We start from the raw sequence: 27,071 nt of genomic DNA on the forward strand, positions 1-27,071 counted from the left end.
AACGCCTCGACTAAAGAAAGCACACATGCCATCTGCCTTCTATACCACCCTATCAACTGGTGCAGCCACTTTCTAGGAGCTATGGACCTGGACCCCAAGATCTCTTTGCATAACAGCACGGCCTTGCCATTAATAATGTACATAGAATAATACAGCAATACAGCCTTGCCACGGTGTTGTGCCAAACTTTTAATCTACTCTAACCCATCTCTCCTACTTGGCCCTCCATTTTTCTATCATCCATGTGCCTATCTAAGAGCTTCTTACATTTTCCTAATAGATCTCCCTCTACCAACACAGAGGCAGGGCATTCACCTCTCTGTAAAAAGCTTAACTCCGACATCCACCCAATCCTTTCCTCCAATCACCCTCATATTAATTATTTAGCCCTGGGGAAAAAGTGTTTGCTATCTTCTCAAACAATGCCTCATATTATCTTGTATTCTTCAATGAAGTCACCTCTCAGAGAGAAAAGACCTAGCTCACTCAACCTATCCTCTTAAGACATACTCTCCAATCCAAGCAGCATCCTGGTAAATCTCCTCTGCAGCTTCTAAAGCTTCCACAATCCTCCTATAATGAGGCAACCAGAACTGAACTCAACTCTGCACTGTACCTGAACCACAAATCTGCAGATGCTGGGAATCCAAGCCACGCACTCAAAATGCTGGAGAAACTCAGCAGGCCAGGCAGCATCTGTGGAAAAAAGTACAAGTCGATGTTTCAGGCCAGTCCTGCCGAAGGGTCTGGGCCCAAAGTTTTGACTGTACTTTTCTCCACAGATGCTGCCTGGCCTGCTGAGTTCCTCCAGCATTTTATGCGTGTTGCTCTGTACTGGACGTTTACATTTGATCTTCCAAAGTTATGAGTAAGTTCAGTTTTACAAATGTTGGGTGCCTCAACATGAAAAGAACTGATTGTGGAGAAAAGCCATCTTCTACACATGGAATGGTGTTTGCTTTCGAGAGAGATCATAAGCAGGTTACTGTCTGTCCAGCCTGGCCCAGGTCATTAATGCGAGCATTAAGGGTGAGTTTTAGTTGATGCTATCTGTTAGGTCTGTCACTTGTGAAATAAAAACTGCCCCTGTTCTCAAATGCAAGACATTTCCTGCACATTGAGATCTGGTTCAGATTCTTATCAATTGTAAACTTTTCTTTTTATCATTAACCACAAGTTTCTTCAACTGTGCAAATCTCAATGTCATCAATCCTAATGGCAGCTCTCTGGCAAGCTAAAATAATATCAAGGAAAGGAAAAATTTGCATTTACATATCACCTGCTGCACCACATCATCTTACAGCAGCAAACTGGTTTGAAGTGAGGACAAAGCATATGTTGGCATTTTTTCAGATACATAGCTCATTAGTCTGTGCCAAATTATTATTCTGCCTAGTCTTATCGAGCTGTACTCTCCATTCCCCTTCCATCCATACATCTAACCAAATTTCTCTTAAATCTTGAAATTGAATCCACATCCATCATTCCCACTGCCAGCTTATTAAACACTCTCACCACTCCCTGAGTGAAGGTTCCCCCTCAACCTCCCAATGATAATTTGCTTATACATTTCTATAATTTCTACATGAAGTGATAAATTTCAGTTTTGTGCACTTCTTGTTCACAAGGAAAGGGGATGTGAGGATCACTAGCAAACTCAAGTGCAGGAATCACAGAGACTTCAGCGATTCAAACAAACAAAAGAACCCAGAAATTACCTAGTAAAACTAGCAAGAGCTCAGGAAAACTCTACAAAAACTTGATGAACTGAAATCACTGACGATATACGGAAGAACTCGGTCTGAGTTTCGCCCAACAAGGAACCACAATCACCCTGGAGCACAGAGGAAACCTGGACATTGACATTACCATGCTAATTAAATCATCCCAAATTGAATACAGGTGATAAAAAACACAGGTTAACAATCTCCCTGATCCCAAAACGTAGTGAAAAAACCAGAGCTAGTGCAAAGACAATTAGACATAAACAGCAGACAATCCAAGGAAAATTACGTTAACGAGATGACACTAAGGAAAGGGAAAATAGAGTCTGCATACTAACTGAGAAAAACTCTTTAAAAATGACCCCTGGTTGTGACAGGGGAGGTGAAGTCAAAGTTTAATGTCTTGTTTGAATTTCAGACACGAGTGTCAAATTCCCAGGGTGAGAATGGCTAAAATGATTCGAATGTAATTGGAGGAAAATAGGGAGGTTGCCAGAGATATATTATTTAAATTTTTAAATTTTTTTAATATACAGAATGGTGGGTGCGTGGAATGCCCTGTCAAGGTTGGTGGTAGAGGCAGATACATTAAAGACATATAAGAAACTCTTAGACAGGCACATAGATGATAGGATAATGGAGGGCCATGTAAGAGGGAAGTTTAGATTGACGTTGGAGTAGGATAAGAGGTTGACACAAAATCATGAGCAGAAAGGAGCTGTATAGTTCTGTCATGTTCTACGTTCTATGTTAAATCTGATGCTGACATTTCAGTCTGGTGCTGAGAGAATGCTGCATCATTGGCACCCCCAAGAATGAAGCACTCCCCCATCACTGCGCTGAAGTGTGATCGTAACTTTGGAAAGGGGCTGTCCAAGAGTTGACCTTCTCACCCAGGGGTTAGTGAGCTGGAAACTGAGCCCAGTGCTCAGCTATAATTTGGTTGTGGAGAGTTAGTAACAAAAATAAAATAACATGCTTTTTTTTTTCTTATTCTTTCATTTTTCCTCACCATATCAGTCTGGTTTCTAGCAGTAACAAAACAAAATTTCATGAGACCATTAAACCCCATATCATTTGTTTGTTATGTGCCCTATGATGTGGGTGATCATGGCAAATTTTTTTTCTACAGAAGTGGTTTGCCATTGCCTTCTTCTGTACAGCACCTTTACAAGACGGGTGACCCCAACCATTTCCCCTACTCTTCAGGAATCGTCTGGTTGGCGTCTGTGGTCACGTAACCAGGACGTGATCTGCACCAGCTGCTCAGATAACCATCCCCCACCTGCTCCCATGGCTTCACGTGACCCTCATCTGCGGGGTGGGGTGGGTGGTTGTGGAGGCTAAGCAGGTGCTACACCTCGCTCAAGGATGACTTGCAGGCTAGAGAGGAAAGGAGCACCACCTTTGGTAAAGATGTATCTCCAAATTCAGCTCTATTCATCAGCCTTGATTTTGCATTGTTTGATAGTCCCACTTAGCCAAAAAAAAAAAGAAATTAGTCAATTCCAGTGTTCATATTTTTGGATTGTCTAACCACGACATACTGTATTTGGGGTGAGGGAAGTATATTTCCACAGACCTGTGTGAAGATGGGTTATAGGGTCAATTTGTCCACGCAGATGCAGACGTCTTGAGCCAGTCCCATTGCCTGCATTTGGCCTATCTCTCTCTTCTAAGCCTTTCCGATTCATGTATTTGCCCACACATCTAATAAATGTTGTAAATGTAACATTGGAGATCACCACCATCCGGGCCATGCTCTTTCCTGCTGCTGCCGTTAGGTAGAAGGTACAAAAGCCTCAGGACTCGCACCACCAGGTTCAAGAACAGTTACTACCCACAACCATCAGTCTCTTGAACAAAAGGGGATAACTACACTCACTTGCCTATCCATTGAGGTGTTCCTGCAACCAATGACCTCACTTTATCTTGTCATTTTATGCTCTTGTTATTTATTCATATTTGCCTTTGCACAGTTTGTTGTCTTCTGCACTCCGGTCATCAATTACCACATTACAGCTACTATTCCACAGAATTGCTGAGTATGCCCACAGGAAAATGAATCTCAGGGTTGTATGTGGTGACATTAATGTACTTTGATAATAAAATTGATTTTGAACTTTGCCTCCTCCACTTCTGGCAGCTTGTTCCACATACCCACGGCCAACTGTTTGAAAAACTACTCACTCAGACCCATGTTAAACTTTTCATCTCTAACCTAAAATCTGTTTTAGTTTTGAACTCTGCTAGATTAACTAATCAAGAATCTATCAGCCTCTGCCTTAAACATACCCGATAACTTGGCCTCCACAGCCACATGTGGCAATGACTTCCACAGATTCACTACTAGCTGGATAAAGAAATTCCTCCTCATCTTCATTCTAAATAGACATCCATCTATTCTGAGGCTGGGTGCTCTGGTCTTAGACACCCCCACCATAGGAAGCATCCTCTCCGCATACACTCTATCAATGCCTTTCAACATTTGATAGTTTCAATCAAATCCCACTTCATTCTTTTCAATTCCAGTGAATACAGGCCCAGAGCCATCAAACATTTTTCATGTGACAACCTATTCAATCCTGGAATAATTTCTGTGAATCTGCCTTGAATCCTCTCAATGTCATCAAATCCTTCTTAAAGAAGGAGCCCAAAACTGTTCTCAATACTCCGTGAGGTCTCACCAGTGCCTTAAAAAGTTTCAACATTACATGCTTGCTTCTACATTCTAGCTCTCTCAAAATGAATGTTAACATTGTATTTGGCTTCTTTGCTGCTGACTCAACCTGCAAATTATTCTTTAAGAAATTCTGCACAAGGACTCCCAAGTCCCTTTGCATCTCAGATTTAAAAATTTTTAAATTTAGAGAATAGTCTACGCTTTTATTCCTTGTACCAAAGTGCATGACCATACACTTGCCCACATTTTTCAGCGTTCCAATCTTGCCTCACTTTTACACTTTACGTAAGTGTAACTTTATATTCTATCATTTCCTCCTTTATGACTTCTTAGTTGCCTCTGTTAGTTTTTTACAGCTCCTTAATCCTCTATTTTCCCAATAAATTTTAAAATGCGTCCTCTCTTTGGTTTTTATGTTGGTTTTGACTTCTCTTGGTCAGCAACGGTTGTGCCATTCTGCCTTTAGAATACTTCTTCTTTGGGATGTATCTATTGCTCCCAGAAACTCCAGCCATCATCGCTGCTAGTGTTACCCTGCAGTCAAATTTGGCCAAGCTGTCTCTCATTCCTCTGTATTTCACTTTATTCCACTGCAATACGGATACATCTGATTTTAGCTTCTCCTCAAATTTCAGGGTGCATTCTATCATATTATGATCACTGGCCCTTAAGGGTTTCTTTCCCTTATGCTCTCTAATCAATTCCAATTCATTGCACAACACTCGACCATGAACTGCTCTAAAAAGCCATCTTACAGGCATTCTAGAAATTCCTTGTCTTGGGATCCTGTATGAACCTGACTCGCCCAACCTACCCGCAAATTAAAATCCCCCATGACTATTGCAACATTGTCCTTTTAACATGCATTTTATATCTCCCATTGTAATGTGCAGACCACATCTTTGCTACTGTTTGGTGGTCTGTAAATACCTCCCATCAGGGTTCTTTTACCCTTGCAGTTATTTAGCTCTGTCCATGATTCTACACCTTCAGATTCTATGTCACCCTTTTCGAATGATTTGATTTCTTTATTTTTTAAAACAACAGAGCCACTGCACCCTCTCTGCCTACCTTCCTGTCCTTTCGATATAATATGTATCCTTGGGTGTTAAGCTCCCTGCTATAAACTTCTTTCTGTATTCTGTATATCTACAAGTTGACGTAAAGTATATCTATGACATACTGTTAAATATACAGCAGTATAATTCTACTAATGTGAAATGAGTGGTAGCAGTATGTTCAGAAGAGGGAAAAAGCTGTTATCCAGCCTAACAGTCTTTGTTCCATGGTACCTTCTGCTTGATGGCAGGAGGTCATAGAGATTGTGAGATGGAAGGGAGGGGTCCTTAACAATGCTGTGAGCTCCCCTCCTGCTCTGCCTAATGGACTGACTATTTTTCATCTGTGACTCCCCCACCCCATCTGAACCCCTTTCCCTAAGCTATCCCCCAACTGCACAAGCACATTCCCCTCCAAGGATAAATAAATATGATATATACCTTGTGATTTTCTTTCAAAAAGGTCCGTGGTAATTCAAACCTCCTGCAATTTCCAGAGGACAAGCAACACTGTTGCTTAAGCTGCTTTCAACTGTCTGACACTCTTCACTCTAACTGTCATTGCAACGATCCTGTAAGATAGAAGTATCACTTTTAGTCATATAGGTATTTAACTGCATTAATTATGATAGTGTCATTTTATTTTTAGTCTTAGATTCGGAAGATTCTGCATGTTGCAGCGTCAGGTTTACCAGAGCAGTGTGGTGGTATTGGAACTGTCACTTTTTAGATGACTCAGCTTGGACAGATGTGAATGAAGGGACCGAACTTCCCCAGTGTAACAATAAAAGTAATAAACGCTGGGATTACTCAAATGGTCATTGTTCAAAGTTCAAAGTATATCAAACTTCATATATGTCACCATGCACAACCCTGAGATTTGTTTTCTTGCAGGCATCCACAGTAAACCTAATAAACACAGTAGAATCACTGAAAGACTGCACCCAACAAGACAAACAACCAATGTGCAAATGGAAAAGAAAAACAAATAATTAATAAATGAGTGATAAAATATCAAGAACATGAGATGAAGAGTCCTTGAAAATGAGTCCAGTTCAGTGATGGGGCGAGTGAAGTTGAATGAAGTTATCCCCTCTGGTTCAAAAGCCTGATGTTTGAGGGGTAATAACTCTTCCTGAACTTGGTAAGTGCGAGTCCTGAAGCTCCTGTACCTTCTTCTTGTTTGCAGCAGTGAGAAGCAAGCATGAACTGGATTGTGGGAGTCGCTGATGAATGATATGAATCAAACTGAAATGACTGAAACGTGATGATTCACTTTCTGGGAACTGTGGAAAACTTCCCATAGCTGATAAATTTACACTCTTTACAGAAACGCTAACTCTCTTTTCTTGGCTCAAGCTATAGTTCCTAAGTCTTTCTATTTGCAAATGTGTTCATCTGTAATAATTTAGTATACCTACTTTGACAATATATGTACTTTGAACTCAAATATTATGGTCCTGTGATGCTGCTGCATGTTTTTCATTACTCTTGTGCGTTCTTGTGCATTATATAACAATAAACTCGACTTCAAAATTTGACGTAAGTATCAGAAATTCTGCAGATGCTGGAAATCCAGAGTAACACACATAAAAATCTGGAGGATCTCAGCAAGTCGGACAGCATCTATGGAGAGGAATAAACAGTCAAGACCCTTCAATGGGACTGGAAAAGACAGACAGACAGACATACTTTATTGATCCCGAGGGAAATTGAGTTTCGTTACAGCCGCACCAACCAAGAATAGTGAAGAAATATAGCAATATAAAACCATAAATAATTAAATAATAATAACTAAATTATGCCAAGTGGAAATTAGTCCAGGACCAGCCTATTGGCTCAGGGTGTCTGCCACTCCGAGGGAGGAGTTGTAAAGTTTGATGGCCACAGATAGGAATGACTTCCTATGACGCTCAGTGTTACATCTCAGTGGAATGAGTCTCTGGCTGAATGTACTCCTGTGCCTAACCAGTACATTATGGAGTGGATGGGAGTCATTGTCCAAGATGGCATGCAACTTGGACAGCATCCTCTTTTCAGACACCACCGTCAGAGAGCCCAGTTCCAAACCCACAACATCACTGGCCTTACGAATGAGTTTGTTGATTCTGTTGGTGTCTGCTACCCTCAACCTGCTGCCCCAGCACACAACAGCAAACATGATAGCATGATAGAAGGGGGAAGAAAACACAGTAAGAAAGTAGGGTGAAGAGAAGGAACACAAGCTATCAGATGATAGATGAAGCCAGGTGAGAAGGGAGATGGGGGAGCGGACATGAAATAAGAAGCTGGAAAGAGATGGGTGGAAAAGGTAACGGGCTGAAGAAGAAATCACTCTGTCCTGCACTGATACAGAGCAGTAGCAGCATTTTAACATCTACAAAGACAATGAGACATACAGCACACAAACCGGCCCTTCAACCCATCTTTCCATGTTTGGATCTAAAATAGACCCATATTTGGCCCATATCTCACTAAGCCAGGGGTTAACAAACTTTTTATATGCCACGGACCCCTACAAATAACCGAGGTGTCCGTGGACCCAAGGTTGGGAACTGCTGTTCTAAACTATGTACCCGTCCAAATGTCTTTGAAAATGTTGCGCCTGCATCAACCACATCCCTCCATGTACTGACCACCCTCTATCCTGTGTTTGCAGGACAGTCCATGGGTGTGGTTGGGTGGGGGGGGGGGGGAAGGGGATTGTTCTGCTGCTGAACACACAAAATGCTGGAGGAGCTCAGCAGGTCAGGCTGTGGAGAGAAATAAACAGTCAATGTCCTGGGCTGACACCCTTCATTATTTCATCTTCTTCCCCCCCCCCACCCCCCCGCCCATCCTCTCCTGTCCTGGAGAAGGGTCTTGGCCCAAAATATTGATTGTTTATTCCTCTCCAGTGATGCTGTCCAAGCTGCTGGGTCCCTCCACCATTTTGAGTGTGTTATACTGCATTTCCAGCATAGGCAGAATCTCTTCAGTTTTTGGTTTAGCTGGTACTTGTTGTGTTCTGCGTTACTCCGCTGAGCATTGTTATCGTGCTATGTTGGCACCGGAATGTGAGGCTGCTTTCAGCACATCCCTGGGCTTTGGTGGTTGTTAACACAAACAACTTATTTCACTGTATGCTTCAAAGAAAGCACGATAAGCAAACAAATCTGAATCCTCTTGGTGAAACCATTTTCCCTTGGATTTCTATTAAAACCCTCCCCTCTCACCTGAAACCTATGCCCCTATTTGTTGTACCCCTTTACTCTATCTAAGCCCCTCATTATTTTATATACCACTGAAAGATCACATCTCACTTTGCCACATTTCAATGGATGAAATACCATGCCTACTCGATCGCTCTCTACAATTCAGTTCCTTGAGTCCTGACACTATCCTCAATCTCCTCTGACCCATCTCAATCCGCCGGCATCTTTCCTATAACAGAGAGGGCAAACCTGAACACAGAAGTTCACTGTACTTACTGACCTACATTGCTCTGATAATACTTCTTAAGCTTACGACTTCCGCTGCCATCAAAGGTGGCAAAGGTGGAAAAATCACAACCTGCAACTTCCTCTCCACATTATACACAGTCTACTCTACCACTGATTCTGTGACTCACAGACTCTCCTTCAGAAACTCGTTACAACTCGTGCTCGGTATTATTTTTATTTGGGCAGTTTTTCTTCTCTGGTATATTGGTTGTTTATCAGTCTTTGTTTATGTGCATTTGTTCCTCAAAATTCTATTGTATTTGTTTATTTTCCTGTAAACACTAGGAAAATGAATCTCAAGGTAATTAGTAGTAGGTAGGCATCAGTCAGTCTCAAGAGACCACGGATTTGCACCTTGGAAAGTAAATAAACCTCCTCTGGACCCCCTCCAACACCAACACATTCTTTCTTAGATATATGGCCCAAAACTCTCACAATACTCCAAATACTGTCTGACCACTACCTTGAAGTCTCATCTTTGCATCCTTGTTTGGAACACCAAAACCTCAGCCACCCTGAGCAGGGTTGTATGGGAGACCGGCAGTTGCCCATGCTGCAAGTCTCCCCTCTCCACGTCACCGATGTTGTCCAAGGGAAGGGAAGGGCGAATACAGCTTGGCACCAGTGTCATTGCAGAGCAATGTGTTTAACCACACATTGCTTTGCTCAAGGACACAACACACTGCCTTAGCTGAGGATCGAACTAGTGACCTTCAGATCACTAGACCAACACCTTAACCACTTGGCCATGCGCCAACACTCAAGGTAATACATGGTAACACACATGCACAGTACTTCGATAATAAATTTACCCTGAACCATGACTTGGAATTATATCACAAGTTCTTCAAGGCCACTGGATCTAATCCTTGGAACAGTGCTGTGGTGTACTTTCAGCAGAACTGAAGTACTTCAAGAATGTGGCTGATCACCAGTTTATTGGGTAGTGAGGCATAGAAATGGATACACATCTTGTGACTAATACCCATGTCGAAATAAACAATGAAAAGAAGAAGTTTTTAATTGGGGGAAACACAACATCGATTCACCAGAACACTAAGTGGACATCAAATACGTTGGTAAAAGGAGAGATTATACAACCCAATGTTGCAACACTGCAGCTTGGAGGGTGAATGGAGTGACTTATTGAGAGCTATCAGGTTATTTAGGGGGATATACCATAGGCTCATCAAATCCTCCCAACTGCTATATTCCAACCATGGACTCTTTCTAAACTTCTTGCTGCCTTAATAAAGCAGCCAACATAATCAAAAGACCATAAAACCCATAAGATCATGGCTAATTTATTTTCCCTTCTCAATCCTTTTCTTCCAGCTTCGCCCTGTAACATCATCTCCATGTCTTTCAATATCTGGTCGGTGATAATGAGATTCCCCCCTCACTCTTCTAAACTCCAGCAAGTATAGGCCCAGAACTATCAAATGCTCCTTTCATTCCTGGGATAATTCACTTAAACCTCCTCTGGACCCCCTCCAACACCAGCACATTCTTCCTTAGATATATGGCCCAAAACTGTCACAATACTCCAAATACTGTCTGACCACTGCCTCGAAGTCTCATCTTTGCATCTTTGTTTGGAACACCAAAATCTCGGCCACCCTGGATATTCTCTCTTCTCCTGCCACCACCCCACCCCACCGACAGGAAGAAAATACAAAAAAAGTTGTAAGCTGTTCCCAGCAGGGTCAAGGACAACTTCTATTCTATTCACTGTTATAAGACTACTGAATAGTCCCCTAGCAAGATAGAAAAGACTTAATCTCACAATCTACCTCATTATGGCTTTACACCTTATTGTCTGTTTGCACTGCACCCTCTCTGTGGTACCTTATTCTGCATTCTGTTATTGCTTTCCCTTATGATCTCAGTGCTCAGTTATAATGAAATGTTCTGTACAGATGGCATGCAAAACAGTTTTCTCAGTGCACCCCAATACACGTAACATTAATGAACTAATTTATCAAATTATCACTGGGATCCAGTGACGTCCTCAGCCAAGATCAAGCTCGTAAGTACAACAAACTAAATAGAATGCTGTTTCCACCTATCAGGAACTTACTTAACCCTTTAGTCAACCTGTAGTTGATTTTCTAGAAACTAATTTGATCGAGGTGGATCTAGAATCGTAGAAATTTAGGACTTGGAGTTAGACCAATCAGCACATCAAATCCATACTGATTAAAGAAAAGCTACTTAAGATACAAGATCTGGTCCATAATCTTCCATCGTGTACAGCAACACCCTTAGAACATTTTGACCATCATTACAGCCGCAAGTGATAAGCTCCAACATCCGTCTATTCATGGGAATATGCTGTTTCCTTCTGTCACCTTTGATCCTTTTACTAATTCAATGACATCCCCTCCTGTAATTACTGCTCACTGCAATTATCCTGTCTTCAAAGTTCAAGTTCAATTCAAAGTTCAACGTCAATTTATTATCAAGGTGCATATATATCACCATATATAACCCCGAGATTCAATTTCCTGCGGGCATTCACATTAAATATAAGAGACACAATAAAATCAACGGGATGAATTAACAACCAACGTGGAAAAGACAATGAGTTGTGCAAATACAAAAAGAAAAACAATAATAAGTAAATAAATAAGCAATAAATATCAAGAACATGCGATGAAGACCCCATGAAGTGAGTCCATAGGTTGTGAGAAAAGTTCTGTGATGGGGTAAGTGAATTTGAGTCATTCTATCCCCCCGATTCAAGAGCCTGATGGTTGAGGGGTAATAACTATTCCTGAACTTGGAGGTGTGGATACTAAGCCTCCTGCACCTTCTTCGTTATGGCAGCAGAAGGAAGAGAGCATGTCTTGGATGATGAGGGTACCTGACGATAAGCAATGCTTTCATGCAACAGCATTCTATGTAGGTGGGGAGGCCTTTACCTGTGACAGACAGGGCTGTTTCCATTACTTTTTAAATAGGATTTTCCGGTAAAGGGCATTGGTGTTTCCACAGCAGGCCATGATGCAACCAGTCAACGTACTGTCCACCACACATCTATAGAAGTTTATCAAAGTATTAGATTCTGCATGTCATCTTCACAAACCTCCAAGGTGTGCTTTCTTGGTAATGGCACTTACATGCTGGACCCAGGAGAGTTAATCTGAAATGATAACACCAAATCATTTAAAGTTGCTGACCCTGTCTACCTCTGATTCTCCACTGAGGATTGGCTTACAGACCTCGGGTTTCCTTCTGACACTGAGTGAGAAGTTGCTGTTGCGGCACCATTCAGCCAGATTTTCAACCTCCCTCCTGTCGTCACCATCGGTGATTTGGCCAACAGTGGTGCTGGCGTCAAACTGTGCTGATAGAGATTGTGGAGGAGATGTTGCTAGTAATCTTTACTGAGGCCGAAGTGAGAGCATACTTGAGGGGGACGAATCCATCGAAATCATCTGGCCCAGACGGGAAAGCTTTCTGACTACTAAAGATTTGTGCTGATCAGCTGGCTAGAGAACTCACTGATATCTTTAACCTCTCGCTCTGGCATTCTGAGTTAACCAACATGCTTCAAGCAGGCTTCAATTACACCGGTGCCTAAGAAAAACATGGTAACCTGCCTTAACGACTATTGACCAGTAACTCTGACATCCACTGTGATGAAGAGCTTTGAGAGATTGATGATGAAACATATCAACTCTTGCCTGAGAAGCAACTTGGCGATAGGTAAATTGCAGTTTGGATCATGGAGGAGAACTCTTTTGGTAAGTAGGACAATCAGCACTTACTCACTAGATCTTCCAGGTTGGGGGAATAAGATGACAACAAGACTGCTGCATTCCAGCATGACAAAAACTTTCTTTCTTTTCAAATCTTTTTTTATTATTATTATTATCCAAAATACAAGAGTACATCAAAGTAAGTAACACTTACAATGTCTCAAAAGAGAAAAAAACAATATTAAGGATTGAAAAATATGATGACACAAAAAAAAGAAAAAAAACCCTACTAAAGCAAGAAAAAAAAGTGAGAAAAAAAAAGACCCATTAGTTGTTCAACCCCGGAGCCATGTGTCATACAAACAGCTTCCAAAGATAAAGATCAAACCGCCTGCAAAAAAAATTATACCAAAATTTACAATTAGATCGTGGAGAAAATCTATCAATGAACTCAAATGGTAATAACGAGCAAATGAACCCCATCTTTTCTCAATATCAAACATAGGTTCGAAGGTTCGACTTCCAATTTTCTCCAAACTAAGACATAACATCACTTGAGAGAACCGTTGTGACAGAGTGGGAGCCGACATATCCTTCCACTTCAACAAAATGGCCCTCCTCGCTGTCAATGTAACAAATGCAATAACATGTTGGTCAGACAAAGAAATACCACAAATATTTTGAGGTATTATTCCAAAAAGCACAGTTAATTTGTTAGGTTGTAAATTAATATTAAGTGCTTTAGAAATTGTAGAAAAAACTGACTTCCAAAACTGTTCCAGTATAGAACAAGACCAAAACATATGTGCCAGTGTAGCTGTCTCAGTTTTACATCTATCACAATAACTATCAACATTAGGAAAGACTTTAGAGAATCTCTCCTTCATCAAATAATAATGATGTACAATTTTAAATTGAATCAATGAACGGCTGGTACAAATCGAGGAAGAGTTAACCAACTTCAAGATCTGCATCCAGTCCTCCGTTAAAAAAGTCAAATTAAGTTTCTCTTCCCAATCTTTTAATCTTAAAGAAAGGGCACTTATCCCATTGTAATAATAAATTATAGATTCTTCCAATGGAATCCTTCATCAAAGGGTTCATGCTCATAATAGTATCTAACAGGTTGGCCTCTAATATGCAAGGAAAATTACTTAAGTATTTTTGTAAGAATGTCTAACTTGAAGGTATTGTAAGAAGTGTGAATATGAAAGAGAGTATTTATCGACTCATTGTTCAAAAGACATCAGCCTATCTTCTGACAAAAACTTTATCGTGAAACACAGCCCCCAACATTTGCCTTCTCCAAATCAATAGTCTGGTCCAACCTGTATATTAGGAAGCACTCGGATCTTACGGATGTATCCAAAGTGTCCCTAGTGAGCCAGATTTCTGTGAAACAAAGAATGCAGCATTTCCTTCCGATGCAACAATCTTCCCCTTCAGTCAGCAATCTTGTTTTGTAGCAATGGTACATTTGCTTACAACATGCTGGGTAGAGGAAGTTTCATACCTCATTGTTTCAGCCTAGTAAGGTGCACTCCCCTCCTCCCTCTCCTTTGGCCGTGCCGATGACCATTTAAAGTAGCCATCCCTGCATCCTTCAGAAGATTGTGAAATCGCTGATTCATTAAGACGGCTCAAAAGTACTGTTTGTTACTTAAAGGGTAATTACAGAGTGCAGCTTGCAATGAGAGTAGTTTTGAAGAAATATATTTATAAGTTTTTTAAGCTGCCTGCAACAATTTACTGTGTTTCACCAGTGCCATCTTGCATCTGTACAAACCTGTGGAAGTCTTTGGTGATATACCAAGTCACCTTGAATATTTTATATGATCGAGGGCAGATCTGCAGGTTTACTATACACTGTCAGGATAAATCTACGGAGTCTCTAAAAAGCAGAGGTGGAGGGGTATGCCTCATGATCAACTCTTCTTGGTGCACAAATATATCAGTGCTGTCCCAATTCTGCTCACCAGACCTGGAATATCTAGTGGTAAAGTGCCGTCCTTTTTACCTACTATGGGAGTTTTCTGAGGTCATTTTGGTAGCAGTTTGCATTCCACCTCAGGCCAATGTCAAGCAGGCTTTAGATGATCTGAGCAAGGGGATCAACATGCACGAAACAGTGCTCCCTAATGCCTTCACCATCGATTTGGGAGATTTTAACAAGGCCAGTCTGAAAAAGCAACTAAGCAACTACCATCAACAGATCACTTGCAATACCAGAGGAAACAACACACTGGACCATTGCTACATCACCATCAAGAATGCCTACCGTGGTCGACGCCCTCACTTTGGGAAGTCTGATCACCTGGCTGTACTTCTGCTCACTGAGTACAGGCAGAGACTGAAGACTGCAGCAGCAGTGAGGACCAAGAAGGTTTGGACAAGGGAAGCACAGGAGCACCTATAGGACTGTTTTGAATCGGTGGACTGGACTGTATTCAGGGATTCATCTTCAAACCTGGATGAGTATGCTGCAGTTGTTACCGACTTCATTAAAACCTGTGTGGATGAGTGTGTGCCCACAAAGACTTACTGTACATTCCCAAACCAAAAGCCATGGATGAACCAGGGGGTTAGATGTCAGCTGAAGGCTGGATTTGTGGCATTCAAGTCTGGTGATCCAGGCTTGTATCAGAAATCCAGGTTATGATTTGTGGAGGGCTATTTCAAGGGTGAAGAGACAATTTTGAATGAGGTTGGAGGTGACATCGAATGCACAGCAACTCTGGCAGGGTCTGCAAGATATTCCTTCTTACAAAATGAAACCCAATAGCATGAATGGCAGTGATGCTTCACTACCAGATGAACTCAACGCCTGAAAGGGAGAACATAACTACAGCTGTGAAGAACCTTGCTACACCCGATGACCCTGTGATCTCTGTCTCAGCCAATGTTAGGCTGTCTTTAAAGAGAATGAACCTTTGCAAAGTGGAAGGTCCCAATGGAGTACCTGGTAAGGTTCTGAAAACTTGTGCCAATCAACTAGCGGGAGTATTCAAGGACATTTTCAACCTCTCACTGCTACGAGCAGAAGTTCCCACTAGCTTCAAAAAGGCAACAATTATACCAACGCCTAAGAATAATGTGGGCTAACTTAATGACTATCGCCCAGTAGCACTCACATCTACAGTGATGAAATGTTTTGAGAGGTTGGTCATGACTAGACTGAACTCCTGTCCCAGCAAGGACATGGACCCATTGCAATTTGCCTATCACCACAATAGGTCAACAGCTGATGCAATCTCAATGGTTTTCCACACAGCTTTAGACCACATGGACAACACAAACACCTGCATCAGGATGCTGTTCATCAACAAGAGGTCAGCACTTAATACCATCATTCCCACAATCTTATTCAGAAGCTGCAGACCCTGGGCCTCTGTACCTCCCTCTACAATTGGATTCTCAACTTCCTAACCGGAAGGCCACAATCTGTGCAGATTGGTGATAACATATCCTTCTCATTGACGATCAACACTGGTGCACCTCAGGGGTGTGTGCTTAGCCCACTGCTCTACTCTCTGTATACACATGACTGTGTGACTGGGCATAGCCCAAATACCATCTATAAATTTGCTGGTAGAATCTCAGGTGGTGACGAGAGGACGTACAGGAGTGAGATATGCCAACTAGTGAAGTGGTGCCGCAGCAACAACCTGGCACTCAACGTCAGTAAGACGAAAGAGCTGATTGTGGACTTCAGGAAGAGTAAGACAAAGGAACACATACCAATCCTCATAGAGCGATCAGAAGTGGAGAGAGTGAGCAGCTTGAAGCTCCTGGGTGTCAAGATCTCCAAAGATCTAACCTGGTCCTAACATATCGATATAGTTATAAAGAAGGCAAGACAGCGGCTATACTTTATCAGGTGTTTGAAAAGATTTGGCATGTCAACAAATACACACGGAAACTTCTATATTTGTACCGTGGAGAGCATTCAGACAGGCTGTATTACTGTCTGGTATGGAGGGGCTACTGCACAGGACCGAAAGAAGCTGCAGAAGGTTCTAGTCAGCTCCATCTTGGGCACTAGCCTATAAAGTACCCAGGACATCTTTAGGAAGCGGTGTTTCAGAAAGGCAGCGTCCACTATTAAAGACCTCCAGCACCCTTTTCTCATTGTTAGTTACTGAAGCTTGAAGGCACACTCTTAGCGATTCAGGAACAGCTTCTTCCCCTCTGCTATCCGATTCCTAAATGGACACTGAATCTTTGCACACTACCTCACTTTTTAAAAAAATATACAGTATTTCTGTTTTTGCACATTTTAAAAATCTATTCAATAAATGTAATTGATTTACTTGTTTATTTATTATTATTATTTTATTTATTATTTTTTCTTCTTCTCGATTATGTATTGCATTGAACTACTGCTGCTAAGTTAACAAATTTCATGTCGCATGCCAGTGATAATAAATCTGATTCTGATTCCTTAACCAGACATCACCTCCTTGCTGACAATCAACACAAGGATCCTTGCTTAGCCCATCGATCTACCCTCTCTGCACCTATGACCATGTGGCCAGGCACAGCTGAAATGCCATCCTCTAATTTGCAAATGAAACCGCTATTGTTGGAAGAATTTCAGATGGTGATGAGGAGGTGTACAGGACCGAGATAAATCAACTGGGTGAGTGATGTTGAAACAACCAACCTTGTAGTCAATGTCAGCAAGACCAAAGAATTGATTGTGGACTTCAGGAAGGGAAAGTCAAGGAAACAGTCTTCATCGAGGGATCAGCAGTGGAAAGGGTGGGCATTTTAAAGTTTCTACATGTCAACATCACTGAGGATCTATCCTGGGCCTAACATATCAATGTAATTACAAAGAAGCAAAACAATTATCTATATTTCATCCTGACGAAGGATCTCGGCCCGAAACGTCGACAGTGCTTCTCCTTATAGATGCTGCCTGGCCTGCTGTGTTCCACCAGCATTTTGTGTGTGTTGTTGTTTGAATTTCCAGCATCTGCAGATTTCCTCGTGTTTGATCTATATTTCATTATGAGTTTGAGAGGACTTGGTGTGTTACCAAAGACTTGCAAATTTCTTATAGATGTACCATGGAGAACACTCTAATTCACTACATCACCATCTGAAATGGAGGGGCCACTACACAGGATTGGAAAAAAGCTGCAAGATGTTGCAAACTCAGTCAGCTCAATCGTAGGCACCAGCTTCCCCGGCATGGAGGACATCTTCAACAGGCGATGCCTTAAAAGGGCGGCATTTGTCATTAAAGATCCTTCTTTTCATTGCTACCATCAAATCGGAGGTACAGGAGACTGAAGACACACACTCAACACTTTAGGAGTAGCTTCTACCCACCACCGTTAGATTACTGAATGAACGATGGGCCCAAGTACATTACCTTGTCTTTTTACTTTTTTTGCTCTCTTTTTGGACTGCTTATTTAATTAAATTGCCACATAATCACAAATTTTACATGTATGCCATTGATATTAAACCTGACTCTGATTCTGAAAGGATTTATATGTAGTGAAGATACGAGAGCATTCTGCGGATGCCGGAAATCTTGAGCAACATAAACAAAACGCTGGAGGATCTCAGCAGGTCAGGCAGCATCTATGGATTGGAATAAATAGTCAAAGATTTGGACTGAGACCAATGGAGGGAATGCCACTAAAATTCACTAAACCGGCTCCAGGGAGACAAAGTTTACCTTGTACTGTTTATGTTTATGTTTAGAAAAATAAAAAGAGCTCACAATGAAACTTGCAAATTTTTCACAGGGATTTTCAGGCCAGATGAAGGGAAGCCCTTTCCTTCTGACAAAGAAGTCCAAAAAAAACAAACAAGGAGGCAAGATCTCAAAAAAGTTTAAATCTTTTCTTCGATGGGAATTCAGTGAGACCCTCTCTGACCGCTCCCCTTTTGTGCTTCACCTATCACCTCCCCCCACTTTCTTATTCTAGCTTTCTTCCCTTTCCAGTCCTGGTGAGGGTCTTAGCCTGAAACATCAACTACTCACATTCCTCCATAGGTGCTGCCTGACCTCCTGAGTTCCTCCAGCATGTTGAGTGTGTTGCTCTGGATTTCCAGCATCTGCAGATTCTCTTGTATTCATGATCTACTGCTCCACTGCAAAATCTCTTTAAGGTATTGGATTGGAGAACGTGCCTTATGAGAATAGGTTGAGTGAACTTGGCCTTCTCTCCTTGGAGTGACAAAGGATGAGAAGTGATCTGATAGCGGTGTATAAGATGACAAGAGGCATTGATTGTGTGGATAGCCAGAGGCTTTTTTCCAAGCCTGAAATAGCTAACACAAGGGGGCATAATTTTAAGGTGCTTGGTAGTAGGTACAATTCCACACAGAGAGTGGTGGGTGTGTGGAATGCACTGCCAGCGAAAGCAGTAGAGGCGGATACAATAGGGTCTTTTAAGAGACTCTTAGATAGGGACATGGAGCTTAGAAAAATAGAGGGTTATGCCGCAGGGAAATTCTAGGTAGGTTATGTGGCCGGCACAACATTGTGGCCGAAAAGCCTGTAACGTGCTGTAGATTTCTATGTTATGACCACCTTGAAGTATAAATCTTCTCTTCGACAGGAGTTCAGTAAAACTCTCTCTCAGTACTCCCCTTTGTGTTTCACTTAATACCTTCTCCCCACCACCTTATTATGGCCTCTTCCAATCCTGATGAAGGGTGTCAGCCTGGACCGCTGACTGTTTTCTCCCCCCCTTTCCACAGACGCTGCTTGACCTGCTGAGTTCCTCAGGCATCTTGCATTGGTTGCTCCTGCTCCTATTTCTTATGTTCTCATGCTTTCCATACTAGCTGTTGAGATCGCGCTCATCAAAAAAAAAACACTCCACTTAGAATGTCGTGGACGAGTACAAGATAGATCAACATCAGGTTTACTGAAGGTCAACTAGAAACTCTTTCAAAGGTACTAAGCCTCAGTTTTTGTCCCAGACACAATCTTTTACATTAAAGATTTCAGAACTGACTCTTTTCTCTGTGCACATTTCCCCAACTAAATTCTGCGTCATTTAGATTGGAATTCCCCTTTGACATTACTAAGGGGGGAAATTTTATATTGTTTTAACTTTAAGCCACTTGCATTTTTAAAAAATTCTTTACATCACACAAGGTTGACTATCTTTTTAATGAGGCCAAGCACTTGCATATTTGTAGTACATTTATGTGTCATGCTCTGTAAAACCTACTCATGTTTAAATCCTGACTAGCAACTTGAGTGAACACTTCCACACCCTGACCACGGTCAGAAACCACGCACCATGTTCAAAAGCTCTTGTTTCGTTTATTCACAAACTCCACGTGCTCCTTGTTTTAACAAATCTTTGACTATGATGAGATTTATTTATAATGCCCTACATACTTTTGCCAAGCAACATCTGGCAATAGGATTTGATAAACGATCTGGAGATGTGAATTCAAATCCCACTGTAAGTTTAAATTACGTCCAAAGAAAAAAGGCACTGATAACCCTGCACAAACTTAAAATGAGAGCTGCACAGGAAAGGAACTTGACTGACCTAATGAGGTGTGGTTTTGACTAGAAATAACTTCAGATTCATTGCAGTGCGTCCTAACCCCTCAGCAGAATGCCCAGTAAACTCCACAATCGCACTGAATCATTAAACGTGGGTCACGGCATCAGCTCACTGTTCTCAAGTTTGCACGCCGAGATGAATGTGGCTGGAAACTAGATCGCCAGGAAGAGATCCATGTGGCCTCAGGAAGAACATGCAAACTCCATACAGACAGACAAAGGTGAGGATTGAAGCTGAGTCTCTGATGAGGTGAGGCAGTGGCTTTATTGTCTGCACCCCGTGCCACCACGCTAACAGCAGCTGGTGAATAAATTAGGAAAAGAAAACAGGGTACTTCCATTAGAATTTAGAAAGGTTTTTGGCCATACAATTGGGGAAGCATGGTTTGTAGTGCGTAAATCGTGGTTGAAACCCTCTCAATGGATTCGCTGTAGGAAAGTTCAATGACCTGACATAAACAGCCAGAAGAAATTCCTTCTTCCAAGCTTTCCCCATTATCAGTGTAACTCTAAAATAATTCACTGCAACAACACCACAAATAATCAGGCCCCACTTCAAATTGTTTTCACTGAAATATTCCAGCTCCTTGAAGAGATCTGGTATGTCGCCAAAGACTCTAGCAAATTCCTACAGATGTACGTTCTGACTGGTTGCATTACCTCCTGGTGTGGAAGCTCCAACGCACAGGAACGAGAGAGGCTGCGGACTCAGCTAGCTCCATCATAGGCACAAGCCTTCCCACCATCGAGCACGTCTTCGAATGGTGGTACTTCAAGAAGGCAGCTTCCATCATTGAGGACTAACCTATCTGGGACATGAGCAAGTCCTCATTGGCGGATTAGAAGTGGAGACGGTCAGTCACTTTCAATTCAAAAGTTCAAAGGTTCATTTTGTTGTCAAAGTATGCATGTACAACACAGTGCTGATATCACTGGGTGTTACCGTCGCAAGGGACCTGTCCTGAACCCATCATATAAATGGAATTGCAAAGAAAGCACCATGGCACCAATTTTACCTTAGGTGCCTGCAGAGATCTGGCATAACATCAAAAACTTTGACAATCTGTGGTGGAAAGTGTGCTGACTGGATGCATTACACCCTGATACGGGCCTTTGAGTGGAAAATACTGCAAAAGGGAGTGTATTCAGCCCAGTACATCACAGGTAAAACCCTCCCAACCGTTGAGCACATCTACATGAAACACTGTTGTAGGGAAGCAGCGTCCATCAGAGATCCTCACCACCCAGGCCACGCTCTTTACTTGCTATTGCCATCAGGTAGAAGGTACAAGTGCCTCAGGACTCGGACCATGAGGTTCAAAAACAGTCACTACCTCTCGACCACCAGGCTCTTGGACAAAAGAGGACAACTACACTCATCTTTTGAGATGCTCCCAAAACAAATGATTTCGCTTTAAGGACTCTTTACCTTGTTATTTCATGCTCCCGTTATTTACATTTGCATTTGCACAGTTTGCCACCTTCTATGCCCTACTTGTTCCTTCCTTGATCCTGTTTACACTTACTGCTCTGTAGATTTTCTGAGTATGCCGACAGGAAAAAGAATTTCAGGGTTGTATGTGGTGACATATCTACTCTGATGATAAAACTTACTTAGAACTTTGATGTCCTCTTCTTGTTACAGGAGGTACAGGAACCTAATGACCCACATTCAATGCTTCTGGGACAGCTTCTTCCCCACTTCCATCTAATTTATGAACAGTCCATGAACACCATCTTATTACTCCCTCATGCTCCATTTATGGATCAGTTGAACTTGATCAATCTATCTATTTATTTATTGTAACATTAATTTGTACATCTTGCACTGTACTGCTGCCACAGAACAACAAATTTTATGGCTTACTATATGTCAGTCATAATAAACCGGATTCTGACTTCCGAGAAAAAAAACCTTGTTGTTAATCTCACAGCTAATGCTACGCACGTGCTTTCAGGTCTTTAAGCACATCACTAATGAGTGCTTCTTGCAACACAAAGCATGAACAATTCTAGGGACAGGTGTAGTGCAGGAGTGGGACTACATCAGAAAAGTGAGTTTCGGCCTAAACATATCCATAATCCATCATTTATCTGTCCACCATACTCACTGCCCGACTTCTAGTCTTTGACTAATTAAAGCTTAATGATTTTCATGCTATTATTTCAAGGAAATAAACATTGCATAATAATATTGTTAGGAGGACAGTTGTAATACTAAATAATTCTAAGATGAATGTTTAAGCAAAGTAACTCACAATTCAAAGTAGAAGCAGAAAGCGCTGGAAACAGCGGGTAGGTCAGGCAGCATCTGCGGAGAAAGGAACAGTACAAGTCTTCAGCAATGTTTAACAAAATGCTACTCTTAAATATTGGTTTAAAATTCATTTCCCACAGTCCAAGGGTCTTATAGTAGTCAATCAACAATAACACATTTCTAGGATATGAAGTTATAATCATTACAGCAGACAAGGAAGCCACTTGGTTCTTCAAGTCCATGTGAAACCCATTCAAATATCCCAACTCTCCTTGAGGAGATTTGATATGTCACCAAAGACTCTAGCAAATTTCTACAGATTCTATACCCCATTCCATCTTCACATTCCCTGAAAGTTCCTTCCCATAAATGGCTGTCCACTTTTCCATATTGACCATTTTCAGCTTCCAGCACTACTGTAGAAGATAAAATGATAAATGCCTTCACCTCCGGCATAGGGGAACCAACTCCACAAAGATCATCGGCACAGAGAATAGTTGACTAACAGTTGACAACCGGCACTTGTGACACACCAGAAATAAAACAAGCTTATTAAATAACAAGCTAGTTTCCTCAATTTTACACTGAAACTGCTTAAGCATCATGAAAAAAGTTTGGGTCTTCCCCATCTATGAGATAAAAAGTTTTTTTTCAGACAGTCAGAAGTTTATCAAACAATCATTTAAAAACTAAAGGGTTTATGTTAATGATTCTTGTCTTCTGAAAGTGAATCTTGGGCTGGGTATAACGCTAGTGATCAACCAGAAGGAGAATATCAAGCCCATAAGGCATAAGAGCAGAATTAGCCTATTCGGCCCATTGAGTCTACTGCTGTATTCCATCATGACTGATTTATTTATTTATTGAATAGGCTCTTCTGGCTCTTCATGTTGCGCTGCTCAGCAATCCCCTGATTTAATCTTAGCCTAATCACAGAATAACTAGCAATGACCAATTAACCAGCAAACAGTACGGCTTTGGATTATGTGAAGAAAGGAAACCACGTGGTCATGGGGAGAATGTACAGTCACCTTACCGGCAGCAGCAGGACATAAACCCGGTACTGTAAAGCATTGTGCTAACCACTACGCTACTGTGCAGCCCCTCTCAACCCCATTCTCCTGCCTTCTCCCTGTAATCTTTGGTGGCTTTACTAATCAAGAACCTATCAACCTCCACTTTAAGTAGACCCAAGGACTTGGCCGTCACAGCCTCTGTGGTAACACGTCCCACACATTCACCACTCTCTGACTAAAGGAATTCTTCCTCATCTTCGGTTTAAAGGGGCGTGCTTCCATTCTGAGGTTGTACTCTCTGGTCCTAGATTCACCCAATCATCAATTGGAGCTGGAATCATTAAATAGGCTTATTATTGTCATGTTTATAATACAGACAAATTCAATGCACAGTGCACTGCAGCAGACTGAAATGTAACAGCTACAGTGAAAACGCAGGTAGATGACAAGGCATGAGATCGTAACAAGGCCCTCTTCTCATTGCTACCATCATGAAGGAGGTACAGAAGCCTAAAGTACACACTCAATGATTCAAGAACAGCTTTTTCCATCTGCCATCTGATTTCTGAACGGTTATTGAACCCATTAACACTACCTCACCACTTTTTTTTATTTCTATTTATTTGCACTACTTATTATATATATATATATACACACCCATACACACACACACACACGCACATACACACACACACACTTACTGTAATCCAGATTTTTCCTCTATTATCATGCACCACTGCTATAAATTTAACAAATGTTACAACACATGCTGGAGATATTAAACCTATTTCTGATTCTGATATTGAAGTCAAAAGTCCATTAACTCTCATTTACCACATCCTCTCGAACTTCTGGTTGCATGAAATATATCCCAGCTGGACATTTCACCATTAAAGTTATAGAAACTTATATAACAGAAGAGCTCTTGGCTCATGACACTTCAGCTGGTGGATCCCCAACTGGCCTTGTCAAACACCCACACCATTAATGTTATCCAGTTCTTTGCCTTAATCCTGGGTTCTAATTCCCAGGTTTATTCCGAAAGGGCAATCCTCCCAAGAACTTTGGTTGCAAGAGCTCTGTGGGTTGGCAAGATATGCACCTTGCAAAGGATCTTGAAACCAAAAGATGAACTCTTGACCTCCCAGTATGTTGGATGTGCACTGGCAACGACTGAACCCAGGTGTGGAGGAACAGCAGACTCCCGTGTAGAGATGGAAACAAGAGTTTATACACAGAAATTCCAACAGATATCAGCGGCTCGACTGAGTGACACTGCGAGATGAGTCATTCTCAACACAAGGGCTCTGCAATAAACGCAAATTGGGATTCCGCTGTAAATAGTCACAGAAACTTGGAAAGCTCGTGCCAGTCAAAATAAACTCAACATGATTGAATGAAAAGCACAATGGCTAAACCACTCTAATTTAGGCACAATTAACAAATACAGGTGCTCTGGAAACCTCAGAGCTCGAAACTTTATGGTCCGTCTCACAGGCCCGCTGGGCTCATACAGAGTACATGTCATGTCCCTTGCACTTTGCTTGTCTGTCTGCACTGCACTTTCTCTGTAACCGGGTCACCATATTCTCCATTCTGTCTTTACTACCTTGGTGTGTCTCTGCATTGAATGATTTGTCTGGATGGCAACAGACAACAGCTTTTCAGTATATCTCAGTATGTGTCAATCATACACCAATAGCAACACAGGAGAGCCAGCAATGAATCCCACACCCTTCCTCTCTACTATCAATACCACAGGTCTCTTCTCCATGCAATTGCTCATCTCTGTCCTCGTATTTCCTCGTTCATTGAGAGTGTCATATATACACTTCGTATTCTATCCTACACCTGCCAATATTGGTCCCCATTTGTGCAAACCACAAAGTTAGAGTTCTCAATCTTTGGGCTTGTTTGCTATCTGCTATATTATACAAGATGGGTGATCATAGTCTTTCCATGACCATGATTGTTCTTGACAATTTTTTTTTTCTACAGAAAAGGTTTGCCATTGCCTTCTTCTGGGCAGTAACTTTACAAGACAGGTGAGTCCAGATATATCGAAGATCGTCTGCCCGGCATCAGTGTTTGCATAACCAGGACTTGTGATATACACCATTGTAACCAGAGAGCCATGCCTGTCATGAGACAGCACTGCCCTCACCTGGTCGGAGGTCACAGCACCTGCCAGTCAACATTTCGCCCCTCCCAACTAATCAATGCACACTTAACCATTGACCACCTTAATTGGATTAACCTGTCTAGCACCAAGCCATTGGCCCCCTGACCTATAAAAGGTGCTACATGTGCTTGGCTCGCTCTCTTTCCCCATCCTCGAGGGACGACCCTGTTTCACTCCAGGCCGAAGACCACAGAACAGCGCTGGAGACACGTGGTAAGGTGTTCATTGAATAGGGTTGTGGGAGCGTTTATTGTTGTCCCTTTAGCAAAGAGCCATGCTTGCCCATAGCCAAGGGGGGGCAGGTATTGTAGTTACTTTTCCCTTGCTTGTACGTGTACCTGTACTCCGTCCCCACACCATTTTCCCGTGTATTGTACTGCAGATCCAACTTTTCCCACGCTCCTCTATTCTAAGTGCGTTTGTGCAAATATTGTAGCTGCTTGTGTTGTTCCCAAGCTTTTTTCCCTTTGTAAATAAACTCCTTATTATTAAAACTGTGTGTCCAGAGCCCTTGCCTTTGAGACCCAAAGAATCTTTCTCATTTCCATCACAGCAACCATCTGCTCATATGTCCATGGCTTCACATGACCATGATCAGGGGGGCGGGGGGGGGGGGGGTTGCTAAGCAGGTGCTACATTGCCCAAGGATGAGCTGCAGGCTAGCGGAGAGAAGGAGTGACTTGCACCTCTATTGACAGAGACATATCTCCTCCCCTCCACCCAACCCTTTAGGCAGTGGACTCATTTCCTCATAGTTCCAGTGACCCAGGTTCAAACCCAGCCCTGGGTTTGGCATGTGTGGAGTCTGCATGTTCCCTTTGTGACCACATTGCTCAGTTTCCTTCAATGTGTTGAAGATGTGCAAGGTGACAGGTTAAATGATCATTGTAAATCGATGCTATGAAAGGGGCTGTTGGAGTCCAGAGGGTTCACTGGTTTAATAGTTCAATTTAATATCAGAAAGCCTGAAATTCTGACTCTTCACAGACATCCACGAAACACACTGAACTACACAAACATCAGAACCTCAAAGCCTTCCTTTCTTCTGTCATGCACAAGCAGCAGCAAAAGCATCGACTCACCCTCCCCTCACTTTCCCCAGCATAAGCACGGACACCCTCAACAACACAACCCACATGAAAGCAATAGTAAAGCCCCCAAAGAGACTGTCATCTAGAGTCCATCAAAAATAACACAACTGTCTATCCCAAAATTCAACACAAGACCATAAGATATAGGAGAAGAATCAGGCCATTTGGCCCATCGAGTCTGCTCTGCCATTTCATCATGGCTGATCCAATTTTTCCCTCAACCCCAATCTCCTTCCTTCTCCCCACTTCTCCCCATATCCCTTCATGCCCAATCAAGAAACTAGCAATCTCTTCCTTAAATATATATAAAGACTCGGCCTCCACA

General features: G+C 42.0%; 1 protein-coding gene across 4 annotated transcripts in view; it reads right to left on the reverse strand.

Annotated features, from left to right (window-relative positions):
- Positions 1-27,071, reverse strand: part of LOC140727029 (P2Y purinoceptor 8-like) — a 49,138-nt gene that overhangs the window by 6,736 nt on the left and 15,331 nt on the right. For all 4 annotated transcript variants that reach the window (XM_073044196.1, XM_073044195.1, XM_073044197.1 and 1 more), the window contains exons 2-3: positions 22,459-22,511; positions 5,907-6,037 (exon numbers count right to left, since the gene is read on the reverse strand). The gene's annotated coding sequence lies outside the window, so the exon portion shown is untranslated. The remainder of the gene's footprint in view (positions 1-5,906; positions 6,038-22,458; positions 22,512-27,071) is intronic.

This window comes from Hemitrygon akajei, chromosome 4, assembly GCF_048418815.1.
Source record: "Hemitrygon akajei chromosome 4, sHemAka1.3, whole genome shotgun sequence".
In the NCBI taxonomy this organism is placed as follows: domain Eukaryota; kingdom Metazoa; phylum Chordata; class Chondrichthyes; order Myliobatiformes; family Dasyatidae; genus Hemitrygon; species Hemitrygon akajei.